The sequence below is a fragment of the Callospermophilus lateralis genome, chromosome 12 (genome assembly GCF_048772815.1).
Source record: "Callospermophilus lateralis isolate mCalLat2 chromosome 12, mCalLat2.hap1, whole genome shotgun sequence".
Lineage (NCBI taxonomy): Eukaryota > Metazoa > Chordata > Mammalia > Rodentia > Sciuridae > Callospermophilus > Callospermophilus lateralis.
The window spans coordinates 72830359-72844911 of NC_135316.1; the positions used below are offsets into that span (position 1 = coordinate 72830359).

General features: G+C 40.2%; 1 long non-coding RNA gene across 1 annotated transcript in view; it reads left to right on the forward strand.

The window, feature by feature from the left end:
• The first annotated feature begins 706 nt into the window (after positions 1-706).
• Positions 707-14553, forward strand: part of LOC143411778 (uncharacterized) — a 65511-nt gene continuing 51664 nt past the window's right edge. The window contains exon 1 of the long non-coding RNA XR_013092892.1: positions 707-928. This is a non-coding gene — a long non-coding RNA (uncharacterized LOC143411778). The remainder of the gene's footprint in view (positions 929-14553) is intronic.

A 14553-nucleotide genomic window follows, 5' to 3' on the forward strand; every position in this document is an offset into this window, starting at 1 on the left:
CTTTATTGTTGGTCGGTGGTAGGGAGTGCAGAGACTAAGCAGTTCTGCAACCCTCGACCCCAGTCAAGCTTATAAGGCTTAAAACCACAAAGAAGGGGGGGCAGGAGAAGCAATCATTACCACAAGATACATCTCATAAAAATGGAAAATTACCAGACTACAAAAAAGTCACATTCTCAGAAATTACATTTTCAGAAAAGCAGAACTTACATTCTCAGAAAAACAATCTTGTATTAGTTCCACAGAACAAGGAGTTTTGTGGTCAGGATGCAAGTGGGTGCCAGTGGAGGTGATAGCCTTCTATATGAGTGGGTTCATGTGGAAAGGGGCCAATTTCACACAGGATGAGGTGTCTGAACAAGATGAGGTAAGTCTGGGCTGATTTTCAAGTCAGTATTTTAATTCATGAAGAATCCATAACATAAAAGCTGGCTATGTCTTTCCACCAAGTTAGCATTTACTTTTCCACTAAGTCATCCTGACCCAATCACATGGAAAGAATCGTCTATCCATGGGTCTTCCTATGTGAGGCTGCTCTTTACAATTCCAAAGAAAGAGAGCACGGTGCCTGTTAAGGCCAAACGCCAACAAGCCAATGTTATTCCACAGGGTAAAGTTGGAAAGGTGCCAGCAAGGGGAAGGAACACCATGGAAAATACTAACGTGAAGAGTGCAGAAGGCTATTCTGTGTAAAGACGAGAACCTCCCCCATTGAAGGCAGAGTCCAGGGTGCCACCATTCCTAATATGTCCAATGGGATCCCTGCAGCTTATGGAGGACACAGACTCATTAGAATCCTGAGACAAACAAGGATTAAACAATACCTATAAGGAGGAATTAGGGAAGGATTAATCTACTAGGAAAAGGGAACAAGTCTTGGCAAAGCTACACTTCCAGTGAAGACAGAAAAGTATTCAAAGAATCTAAGGTAAGTACAGAAACCTAACTGGGAGGGAGAAAATCCAGCTCTCGGGGAAGCAGACAGAGGCTGCTACTTACTTAAGTTCTTGGTGCTCAGTAGGGACAAGGGAGCCTGAGTCCTTGTCCTGGAAGATATCAGGTGCCCTCAAAGTAGGGTCTTCCCAAGAAACAGAGGTTTTAAACAAACACAGGTCCAAAGGCCTTACACCCAACCACCCCTTGTCACCAGTTATGATTTAGAGCAAAATTTGGGAGCAAATGCAGAACTTTATAAAAGAAAGCCGGGTATAACCAACATTATCTAACATCCCCAGTGGGATCTGGGGCAACACACCCCATTAATCTTCCTTAAGTAAAATAAATGGACTTTGTGTACAACCAGTGACTTGAAAAATTATATTCTATATGTGTGATATGAAATGAGTTGCATTCTGCCATCATCTATAACAAATTAGAATAAATAAATAATTTTTAAAAAATATATGGAATTCACAGCAAGGAAGATATAAATAAAGGAGATATCTTTATCTAGAGAGATGTATAGGTATATTTATTGCTATATAGAGAGATGATATATTCATATTCACATCAGTTTAAGTTCTGCTGCCAGATGAGTTATGGGGAAAAAATAATAATTCCATGTTATGTGGATTTGGGGTTTCAGAAATGTGACTAAGAGAATGAGGGCCTATACTTTTTTAACGTGTCTCTTTCCCTGTGGAGACAGAACCAGGCTTTATTTTCCCTCCCCAGTGTCCAGCTTATGACTGGTGCTCAGTAGGCGTGTTGAATTTAATTAATTCTCAAGCTGTGAGCCTCTCTTCCATTTGCTAGTGGCACTGCCCCGAGGCACTGGACATTCATGCAAGGAGAGAGTCAGTCAGTTCCAATGTACACTGAGTCTCTTTGACTTGAAGGAGTTAAAAGCAAAATACATTTTATGCCTAATTTTATCTCATTCTTTCCCAATTCCAGGCATTTCCATTGTTGAAGCTTTCTGAAGTTTATGAAGGCCAAGAATTAGATTTTGAAATCTGATCTTGTTTAGGGACTTGGTAGCAATGTCCTGGAAGATCCTGAACAAAGGTTGACAAATGACAAGGAACATTCCATCCAGGGAAACTTTCTTTTTATAAAGTTCTGCATTTGCTCCCAAATTTTGCTCTAAATTGTAACTGGTGACAAGGTACCCATTATTACCAATTCCTGTCTCTAATAATGGTACCCATTATTACCAATCCCTGTCTCTAAATGTACTGAGCTAGAGACCAAGTTAATACCTAAGGCATAACAGGAATAGCAATTTTAGCACATGCCCACAACAGGCTGGGCCTCCGTCCGGTAGCCCCATGTAAGCAGCCGCTGTTCCCACCCACCACTGCCAGAGAAGCCTTTGTAGCAGACCCTCCCCCTCTGTCTCCATGCCCATCACTGTCACTGCTGCTCTGCCTAGAAATAGACATGTGGAGTTGTCCTCTAGGTCCCATGTCCTTAAGCAAGTGGGACAAGGTCATCCTTTCTCAGTAGTACAGGCAGTGTAATTAGTCTTATCTTTTACTCCATGAGAAATGGAGTTTGACCTTAAACTTGAAGGCAAGGAGAAAAATACAGGCTTAAAGTTCAGTATCCAGAGCAACAAGGACACCAGAGAAGGCAGCCACAAATAGAACATCCCCATTTGAACATGCAGGCCAACTGGGTATTTCTGTTTGTTTTCAAATGAGGTCCTTCCATGCACAGGAGTTACCTGAGCATGAAAACCTAATATAGAGAAACTTAAATATAGAGAACAGACAAATTTACTCTCTGACAATACTGCGAGTTTCAAAAAGTCACCTCAAGTTTGCTTTACTTAGTAAAATGTCTCAAGTGTATTTTTTGATTTTGCTGTATTTATTGTATAGATAACACGTGTACAGAATTGAAAAATCAAAGCAACTAAATCAATTATATAGGGGAAATTAAGTCTTGGCTCCACTCCTGTCTCAAAAACCCCGGTTCCTCTTTCTAGTGGCAACTACTGAGACTGGATTTTCAATTTTTCTAGAAATATTCTCTCTATATATTAAGGCCTATCACACTCTCAATTCAAATGCTTTCACAATATGCATGTTATTCTACACCTTGCTTTCTTTCTTCAAGTGCATTTAGATTATTGATTGGGAAATACTCTCTTAACCCCACAGTCAGGACTCCAAGCTTTTCTAGTCTCTTCTAGATAGTTGATCCCACTCTGGTTAGCTGGCAGTGGGAGAGAAAACGGGAAAGAGCTGGCATCCCGAATAGGACTCCCATGTACAACAGGTCAGGAAGCAGAAAAAGAAAGATACTAGAAGTTCCACTTAGAGGATTCAGAAAAAGCACACCAAAAAACAAAAGATAGTGGACAGTCCTTGTCTGGATTACAGAGCAACATATCATGTGTCCAGGCTCAGGAGGAAAGGTCCTGGCAGTCCAGCTACGTTGGGAGAAAGCTGTCACTACAGCAGGCTTTCAGTACTTGTGTGGCCCGGGAGTCAAGCCAGGCACTGGGAATGTGACTGAAGAAAAATCAGAGGCCCAGTCTTGAGGACGTGAACCCGGGAACCAGAGCAAGTGCTCAGGGGAGGCCAAACAAAGCAGAGGCTGCGACGGAGAGTTAGAAGGATGCCAAGTCCCCCAGTATGAAGCCAAATCTAAAATCAATCTTGATGGTTGAGTGTGCTGGCAGGGTCTCTAGAGGGGCTTCTGGCAAGGTGATAGGAGAGCTGTGGAGGCGGGAACCAGGCGAGGCGGCGCGACCCAGCCATCAAAGTTCCATCATCCACCCTCACACCTTGGTCACTATCTCCTAACTAGTTTTTTGTCCACAAAATGAGCTCCAAGCCCTATCTCTCAGTTCCCTTCCAACTCTGATTATCAGGCCTCACCTCCTGAAATCATTTTTTCCTTCTAGCTTTCCCAGGTGACAACCAGCAGATGAGTACCTCTGCTCTGAGAATGTCACCCTAGTCTGCAAGGACCACACACATTCACAACTGTTCAGGGCCTGCCTACACCAGTGCTCGGGGCTGGTCTGATGTCTCTATGCAGGGATGAATCATGTCCAGCAAAAAGATAATCTCCTAACCCCTGAAAACTAGAAATGTGACCCCTTCTTTGGAAATAAGATCTCTGTGGATATAACTAAGAAAGGACAGAGTCAGACTAGAGTGAGATGACGGCTGTCCTTACAAGGAGGAAAGACACAGAGACATTCATGCACAGAGGGAGGACAATGTGCAGGGACACAGAGAGCACTACGTGACCACAGAGCCAGAGGTAGAGTGATGTGTCCACAAGCCGAGGAATGCTGGGGACTGCCAGACATGGAGGTTGTTAGTAGAGAAGGATGGAACAAGTCTTCCCTAGAGCCTTCAGAGAGAGAGCACAGTCCTGCCAACACCTGGATTCTGGATTTCTAGCCTCCCTAACTATGAGAGGATACATTTCACTGGTTTCCAGTCACCTAGATTGTGGCACTTTGTTTCAATAGTCCCGGAAACTAACACAAATGCCAAGGAGCTTTTCTTCTTGCCTATCCATGTCTTTCCCCCAAATTACTATGCTGGGCTCCTTTCCCATCCACTTCTACAACTTTGTAGGCCAGGTTGAAGTAGTTCTTAATCTAGACTGTTCCCTCACTCATCAAACCTGCTTAAATTTCTGACTTCCTTGTATATATACACATGGAATATTTATTATTTAACCACAAAGAAAAATGAAATTATGGCATTTGCTGATAAATGGACAGAACTGGAGACTATCATGCTACGTGAAATAAGCCAATGCCCCAAAACCAAAGGCCAAACGTTCTCTCTGACACACAGATGCTAACGCATAATAAGGTAGGAGAGGAAAAACATAGAATTTCATTGGATTAGACAAAGGGGACTGAAGGTATGGGAGGGGGTGGGAATAGGAAAGACAATAGAATGAATCAGATGTAACTTTCCTAAGTACATATGTGAATACACAACCAGTGAAACTCCACATCATGTACAACCAACAGGATCCTAATAAGTCATACGCCATGTATGTATAATATGTCAAAATATACCGTAATGTATATATAAAAAGAACAAAGAATTTTTTTTAATTTCTTACCTCCTTGAACTTTTCATTGGTACTGTTCCCTTGATTGCCCCATGTGTAGGTCCTTTCTCCTCAACCGGACTCAAGGTTCCTGAGTCCTGAATCTGTGCTTCACATTTCTCTTAATCCAGTGTGGACCCACAGTATATATTGGTAGTAGCATAGAAAGATGTTTGCTTTTTGCACATAACTCCTAAAATTTTGGAATATCCAGAATGATAAAGGTGACAGAACCACCTTTTTTCCTAATGGGCTGGGCCCTTATGTAGCTTCATGAGTGGAGCTGGTATCTGGAAAGTCCAAGCCTTGATTAGAAGTTTGAAACTTTTAACCCCTCTCATCTCCCCCCTCACACACAACCTCTGAGAAGAGAAGAGGAAGCAAGAAACTGAGTTAATCACCAATGACCAGTGATTTAACCATCACACCTATGCAATGAAACCTCCATTAAAACCCCTAAACAATGGGGCTTGGAGAGCCTGCAGGTTGGTGAGCACATTGGGGTGCTATTAAGTATATACTCCAAGTTGAGAGGGGTAAAAGCTCCTATGCTTGGGACCCTTCCAGACCTTGCCCTGGGTATTCTTCATCTGGCTGTTCATGTGTCTCTTTTATAATAAATTATTAGACTTTGGTGAAGTACTTTTGAGATCTTAGAGACATTTTAGCAAGTTATCAAAACAGAGAGTGTGGGAACCCCTGATTTATAGCCTGCCGGTCAGATAGATCATTGGCCTGGAAATTGTCACTGGCATCTGAAGTGGGGAGAGCCATGTGTAACTGAGCCTTTAAACCGTGGGATCCAACCTTGACTCCAGGTAGATGGGGTCAGAACTGAATTGAACTGTTGAAACCCAGCTGATGTCATAAAGCTGGACAAGTGGTATTGGAAAAGACCATGTATTTGGTGTCAAATGGAGAAACAAACAAACAAACAAAACCTCTCATTTGGCATTTGGTGTCTGAGTGATGTGAGAAAGAATCCACTCAATAGCCAACAAGCAATCCATGATTCAACAGTATTAAAAGGTTACCAATTTCAAGAAATGGTGAGAAAAACACTCCATTGCTCTTCAGAAACCATTCCAAATATGTTCAGCATCTCTAATGCAATGAAACAATACCTATTGAAAAATGTGGTTTTTGTTTACCATATTCAAAATGAAAATGGATCTATTTAAATGTAAAATTCAGGTTGGGATAATTACTAGAAAGTTTACTAGAAAACATAGTAAATCAAATGCTAATGCACAAGTTGACTCATATTATATCAAATGTAAATTACCAGAAATATATTTCCTTGAAGCTTAAACAATATCCCATTTTTAGTATTATTCATTAAAAGTACTCTAAAATAATAATTAATAGAGTTCAAATAGTAATAGATTTAGGAAGTCTAACGTATCCAGCCAAGTTATAGTTATTATTGGGAAAGTAGAACTGAGAGGATATTTAGAACTGAGAGGACCAGGGTTAATGGCCATCTGATTGACCTAGATACTAATTTCCTTCTTAAATTAAATTAAGTTAAAGTCCTGTTATCCAGTCTCTTGTCTGGCCGTCAAATCTTGGCCTGAATAAAGCCGACAACAGGGAGCTCTGCTTTGAAAGGCACCTGTTCCATTGCTGGTTAGGAACAGTAAGGACGCTAGAACAGGTCCTAGAACAGGTGCATCCCAAGGAAAAAAGCCTAAAAAGAGGTATCACTGTGCTCCTTCCCAGCCCTCAGCTTTCATCCCTCAATGGGAAGATTTCATCTCAGAACAGATGACTCTTTACCAGATCTGGGTTCACTAAGCAGCTTCGCCCCTTGTTGCAGTCCCCACCCCCACCCTTAGTCCTCAGAACCACTTCTCTGATGGCACGCCTGGGCGCTTCTTTCCTCATAGTTACCCTCTAAACATCACCAGTAAGATCAGAAGTTCTTCAAAACAACAAGGCCCTGCCTTTGCTCTCAGCGCCAGCACATTCCACTCGCACAAGTTTTGTGAGTGCAGGACTTAAACTTAATGGATTTGAGGATGACTGCTACTGGGCCAGTGCAGACACATTCAAATATTTCACCAGTGGAGATAGTCTCTATCTTTCCACCTCAAAATGAGGCTTTAAATTAGGTAGGTTATAAAAAAGAAAGAAAGAAAGAAAGAAAACGTAATAGGACCCTATATTAGTTACAATGTTTCATAGCAAACTCTAGTAAGTTTAGCAGCTTTTTATTATTTATTATTTATTATCTCACTATTTCTTTAGGATAGGAGTCTAAGGCATAACTTAGCGGGGTCCACTACAAGTCTGCCCCCAAGGTGTGAGCCGGCCTCAGTTCTCCTCTAGAGGCATAACTGGCAACAAATCTCTTCTGAGCTCATTAAGGCTGGAAGCAGAATTCCTGGTCTCCTGGTCTTTGCAAGTGAAACACTGCTCAGCTTTTAAACACTGCCACCCTCTGCCCCTGAAGGCCACACATAGTTCCTTGCCACATGGCACTCCCATATGCCTCTCACAATAGCTTCCTCAAGGTCAGGAGGGGAAAAGAGAAAACTGGCTAGAAGTTGTAATCACCAAATGTCATCTCATCACTTTTGCCATGTTCTTTTGATTAAAAATGACACATTTCCCATCATACTCAGAGAAAGAGTTCTACAAGGGTATGAACACAAAAGCTGGTGTCCTCAGGGATTACTTTAGGATTTGTCCATCACTATCCCAGTGACACTGGTGTTTATGAGGCTTCAGAACAATTATTAAAAGATACAGTAAAGGTGGCAAAATAAAGAAGAGACTCTCTCATTGTATGGTTGTCAAGCTTGAATGCACTTTAGAATCACCTGGGGAGTTTTTAGAACTCCTATATTGGCTATACCCTGAACCAGTTAAATCAGAATATCTAGGAGAAGATCAATTTTTAAAAAATAACTCAACTGATTTCCAGAGTGCAGCCAAAGCTGAAAACCACAATTTTTCTGGAATAGTTAAAATATTTGGGGCAAGTTTTGAAAGCTAGTAAAATGTTTTCTAAGTGAGTTAGAGGAGGAGCAAAAGATAAGGCAGGAATGTTTGTGATTTCATGAAGTTGTTAGAGAAAGGAAGGCTTTTGAAACATATTCAGGAGGTAACAATGATTAAGACCTTAGCCAAACGTGAGATAAATAAAGCAGAAGGAAGCACAGGTCACTTCCCGATATCCAGGTTAGATACCTGGGAAGATGGAAGGAAATAACTTAAAAAAGAAAATCAAGCAGAGAAGTTGGTTGGAGGATGGGGCAAGGTAAAATGTGGAGCCCAGTTCTGGACCTGCCAAGGTTCATGCATTCTTTAAACGTACTTTAGTTTAACTTGCACCAATGTTCCATTGGGTTGCTGACTCTGTTTTAATGTAGGTTGGGCATTGCAAACATTTTCCCAGTTAATTTATTCTTCTATTATCTTCTATTTTCCATAGCATTCAGCTTCCTAGCCATGTAAATTCCATATCTAATTTTTTCCCCAAAGATTTTTTTTACCAGTGACACAACCCAGCGAATGATTTTTCCTATCACTGACTGTCAAGTGACTGTTGTACAACTGAAGTATGAAAGATCTTAATGTGTTGAGTTAGCAAGTAAGGTGTTAAAGTTTTTAAGGTCCATAAAAACTGAGTCCTTTTTTTAATAAAAAAAAAAAAAAACCTTTAGAAGGTGTTCAACTGGATTTCGTCAATACAAATTTTTGAAGCCTCCCACTGAAATGAAGAAAAACTAGTTTCCTGAAACCCTCAGAATTAGTCACCATCTTAGGCAAACAACCCACTTAAAACTCTCACTCCACGATTGTAAAGTGTCACCCTGGAGCTGCAAACTCATCTACTGAAGGCACAATATTGTTCCAAAATAGGAAATCTAAAGATACTGGTAACAGTCCCCTGATGATGAATGAGGATTTCCAAGTTAGTGAAACTAAAATTGTGAGCTGATTCAGTGGCTCATTAACCTACTGGTCAACAAAAGTGTGGCTAGTGTTAAACTTTGGGAGAATTAATGCCTTTGCTCATAACAGTTTGGTCTAACAACTTCTTCACACAATCCTGAAAAGTTATCAGTTGCTGAACGTTAATGATTCATTGAGAACAGCATCATAACTATTGTCTCCTCTCATAAATAGCAGCCATAATAAATGTTTAATCAAAAAAATGTATAGCACAGCATTTCTATTCTAGTTACTTTCTAAGGCATTTTATCCTAAAATATAATCATTCTTCAGACCTACTCAAAGGAAATTACAGAGAACAAAACTTCTTTCAAAAAAAACATAATATGCAGGCAACAAAAGATTTTAAGATAGCATCTGAAGCCTATTGAAGATAATAAAAATATTTCTGTTACTGTTTTCTCTCTCCTTATGAAAATAGAAATGCATTTTTCAAAAATAAACCAACTTCAGGATTCAGAGATGAGTAGCAAGGACGATCTTTAATCTGAAAGGAAATTCCCCAAGAAGATATTAATAACTGAAAGCTGTTAAACAAAGTGGTAAGCTGTGATTAAACGATACTTTGCCTTCTTCCTTGTTAAGAATGTTATTGTGTAGCCAGAAGGTACATTTTACTACAAAAAGGAAGTGGTAAGGTGTTTATAAGCAGGATTTTCTTGGAAAACAAAATAAATCTTTCCATTTACTTAGATGAATATTGTACCCTAAAGGTCCCATACATTAGGTGAATATGAATTAATGAGAAACCCACAGTGGAAAATCAATCCTGTGAACTTTTTCATTTGTAAAACATTTTTATTTCCAAAGCCCCTTCACAACGTTATCACATTTTATCTTAATAACATCTCCATGATGGGTAGATGCTCATTGTTGTTGGAGAAGGAGAAGGAGGAGGAGGAGGAGGAGGAGAAGAAGAAGACTCTGATAACAGGCCAAGAGGCTTTGCAAACTCTCTCCTGAAGAGCAGGTCAGGCTGAGGACAGGCAAAGGCACTTCCTATACCATGAGGATGATCACCCCCTTCAAAATCCCTGGGGCCTGAGGCCACCAGGAGCTCCACACATAAAAGCTTTATACAGCTTTTTTTCTGCCCATGAAACAACAAAGGAAAATACATTCAGGAGACACCGGTTCCCTCTTCAACCAGTAGTAAATAACTTCATGAAAGGGAAAAAACATTATTACCTAAAATTTTATTTTCACCAGTGTTACTAACTTCACTACCCTCTGTATATCTGACTTCGTGACAATCGTTTCTTATCTCTTCTGCTTTTTCCTTCTTCTTGGAACTAATAGCAGAGTCTCAGAGTTCAAGAGAGCTTAGGGCCATTTCTAATTTTCTAGACTCCAGCATAACAAAACACAAAGAAAAGCCAAAATAGGATGGCAAATTTATAATTTAAAAAATAAAGAATGATTTTGGGCAAATGAGTACATAAAAAGATGCTCAACGTGATATGTCATTAGGGGAGTACAAAGAAAACAAGGAGATACCACACCTATTAGAATAGTTCAACATACTTTATATACAGAGATACGAAAAATTGTGCTCTATATGTGTAATAAGGATTGTAATGCATTCTTCTGTTGTGTATTTTAAAAATAAAACAAATATAGGGGCTGGGGATGTGGCTCAAGCGGTAGCGCGCTCGCCTGGTGTACGTGCGGCCCGGGTTCGATCCTCAGCACCACATACAAACAAAGATGTTGTGTCCGCCGAGAACTAAAAAATAAATATTAAAAAAAAATTCTCTCTCTCTCTCTCTCTCTCTCTCTCTCTCTCTCTCTCCCACTCTCTCTTTAAAAAAAATAATAATACAAATATAAATAAATAAATAATAGTTCATAAACAAACAACAACAATCAAAAAAAAAAAAAAAAACCTACTGACAACACTAAATTGGGCAAAGATGTGTGAAACAAAAGGGACTCATTTATTGCTGGTGGCAATGAAAACCCGTACAGCCACTTTGGAAGAAAGTAGGCAATTTCTTATAAAATAACATACCCTGACCATATAATCCAACAATAATGCTTCTTGATATTTACCCAAATAAACTGGAAACTTGTGTCCTCACAAAAATCTGTGCACTCGTGTTTATGGATGCTTTATTCATAATGGCCCCAAATTAGATGTCCTTCAATAGATGAACTCGGATACACCCATACAAAGAAATACTATTCAGCACTAAGAAGAAATGAGCTACCAAGCCATAAAAAGACAAGAAGAAAATTTAAACACCTACTCATAAGCCAATTTGAAAGTTTAGATATTTTTTATTCCAACTACATGACATTCCAGAAAAGGGGCAAATATGGACACAGTCAAATGATCTATGGTTGCCACGGGTAGGGGGAGAGGGAGAGAGCAACAGGGGGAGAATGGAAGATTCCATTTCCCCATTGGAAACTACTCTGTGTACCATAATAATGGGTACGTATCAATGTACATTTGTCAAAATCCATACAATATACAACACCAAAAGCCAATCCCAATGTAAACCATGAAGTTTGGGCAACAATGACATGTAAATGTACACTATTGATGGTAACTAACCTATCATTCTGGTGAAGGATGTTTGTAGCAGGGAAACTCTGCACGTGTGGGGAGGGGGGCATATGGGAACTCTCCATACTTTCCAATTTGCTGTGAACCTAAAACTTTTCTAGTACATGAACTCTATTAAAAATTAATGCCTACAACAAACACACGAATACATGAATACAAATGTATGTAAAGCTCCATTCAAAGAAACCATCACGACTCTTAATTTGAGGTCACAACAGTCAGTATTGCTAATTAAAAACAATACTATAGCTAGTTTAAATAGCAAAAAGCACTACACAACTACATATATGTATATTAAAATAGCAAAAACTGGCCACACCTAAATAGGCAAAGACGTGTGAAACAAAAGGGGTTCATCTCATTCATTTCTGGTGGCAAAGAAAAATGGTGTAGTCACTTTGGAACAAGGTTGGTAGTTCCTTACAAAATAAGTATATTCTTAAAATATAATCCAACAATCATGCTATCTTGTATTTCCCACAAGTAATCTGGAAACTTACAAAGGATATTTGTCAGCTTTCAGAGTTTCTAGGGGAAACAGAGAACTTGATTGGAATGGTACACATCTTGAAGACCGCCTGAGAGCAATGCAGTCACAAGAAAGAAAGTGTTTTCTAGCCCCTCTGTAAGAATGGGAGGTCAGTGCTGCAGTCAGACACCTCAGCACAAGATTTGGATAGGAAAGAAAGCAGCCTAAGGAGGAGGCTGTGGGAAAACTGATCATCTGGCGAGTGCTGGTGTAGGCATCTGGTTCTTTGAGGGTTCTTGTGGCAGTTTGTGGCATTAAGGCTGAAAATCAGCAGAGCATTGCCATAGGATACAGATTTTAGCCAGACACAATGGTGCACCCCTGTAATCCCAGCTACTCAGGAGGCTGAGGCAGGAGGACCACAAGATTGAGTCCAGCCTGGGCAACTTAGCAAGACTGTCTCAAAATAAAAAAATAATGAGATGGGATGTACATCAGTGGTAAAGTACCCAAGGGTTCAATCCCCAGTTCTACAGAAAGATTAGGATTTTTAAATATCATTGAATTTGGAGCTCCAAATACTGCTGCTGGCCACCATGAATGACCTCTGTTCTAATATGACCACAATGTATCAAAATAGTCTATGTGGATTCCTCCCTTAGCCTATCAGCTTCTGAAGCACAGGAATCATGTCTCATGTATCTCAGAAACCCAGTATCTAGTACAGCACTGGGGATGGGAATTTCCATAAAATTTTGTTGATCCTAAATAAACTGAAAAGTGTGCCTTTCTAAGCACATGCAAGAGGAGAAGGGTGAAATTCCCAAGCATTGAGTTTTCCAGTCTGTTTGCACCTTGAATTTTCTGCTCTAATCCAGAATCGCTCGTTTTCAGTTTCTTGGGATCACAAGGTAAGATGAGAGCCCCCTTCTTCACTTTTTTAGAGCTATCACCTTTCAAATAAAATTGTTCCTTTCTCTTCAGTAAGGTCATAATTATAATAACACCACCAACATTTACAGGTACATTTTATGAAGTGCTTTGATATATTCATGACTCCCACTAGATACCGCACTGCAAAATACACACATGCACACACACACACACACACACACACACACACATATCTGTATGATATATATATATATATATATATATATATATATATATATATATAAATATATTTGGTCTTATAAGGAATTACGAGGCAAACCTGGAATTTGCTCATGCTTAGCAAGGTTTCCCCTGGATTCACCAGGGTCCTCTCTGCCAAGCTAGTTGGATTGGCCCATGGAGATTTTGGTTCTGTGTTTTGTGCCTCAGGCTCATGTGTGATTAGCATTTTGCTAGCTCTCATTTGTCATGTTGGCATCTGTTGCTGGAGCTGCTGAGGGTGGATATTAGTCATTTCAAGGAATTCAATTCAAATCCATGGAGATGATTTCTTTAAAAAAAAATTTGATGGGGGGAGGATTTAAAAAGCTCATGTCTTGTTACCCTTGAGAAAGGAGAAGAGTTCTTTTAAGTTTCTGAGGATCAGCCTTCCAACCTGGCAGGCTTACTTGAGCTCTGAGACCCTTCTTCCATTTATGAGAATGCAGATGTGGTCAGCACCCAGAGCAAAATATGAGGACTACCGGGGGTGGTGTAAGGTTCTGCTCACCAAGTTCTGATGAGGCTGTAAGTGATCAGGTCATTCAAAATAACCCTGCAGCTGCAGCAGCTGGGGTAGCAAAAGTAACAGCCACTGCCCCTATATTCCCCAACTTTTACGAACACTCTCTCATTCCACCCCTCTCTCTTGCTTGAGCAAAGAATTCAATTTCCAGGATACCTGGACCAATTGCAAACGGCCCAGGCCAACAAAAGAAGAGCAATTGAATTTCACTCAAATCAAATCAAGCAACACTGTGACCTGAGGCTTTCTTTCTTTTTTTTTTTTTTTTTTTTTGTCCTTAAATGTTTTAAAACTTTTTTATCATCTCAAGTGGATAAGAATTGAGATTATGTTCTTTGGTTTTCAAATATTTAATTCAACTCCTTTCCTAAACTCAGCTATCAGGATGGCTCAGCTCTTCGCTCTTTCCTATAGAAGTAAACTCAAGGAGAAGGCATGCTGGATGGAAGGGAAACTCAGGGCCCAGCAAACTGGGGCTGCACTGCAGAACTGGGCAGGATTTGAAAGAGGGGCCCAGTTGGCAAGGGCTGGCCAGGAGCTCAGTCAAATCGTCTAAAGTGTCCACCAAGAATGAAGCCAGCTCAGATCTGGCCTTGGGACTCTAATCTAGCAGCCAACACAAGTCATGAAGTGACCCATGTAGTAGAGGATAGGCAGCCACAGGCTGAGACGCATCATCATCCTGGAAAAGGGCAAAGAAACAACATGGCAACATGCAGAGCCTTGCCCCAGAGCCAAAGGATGTGTTGGAAATTCTGTTTTGCTTCTTGTTAGCTAAGTAACTGGGCCTCCCCTTGAACCTGTTCCTCTTCTATAATGAGGGAGGGTCACACTTCA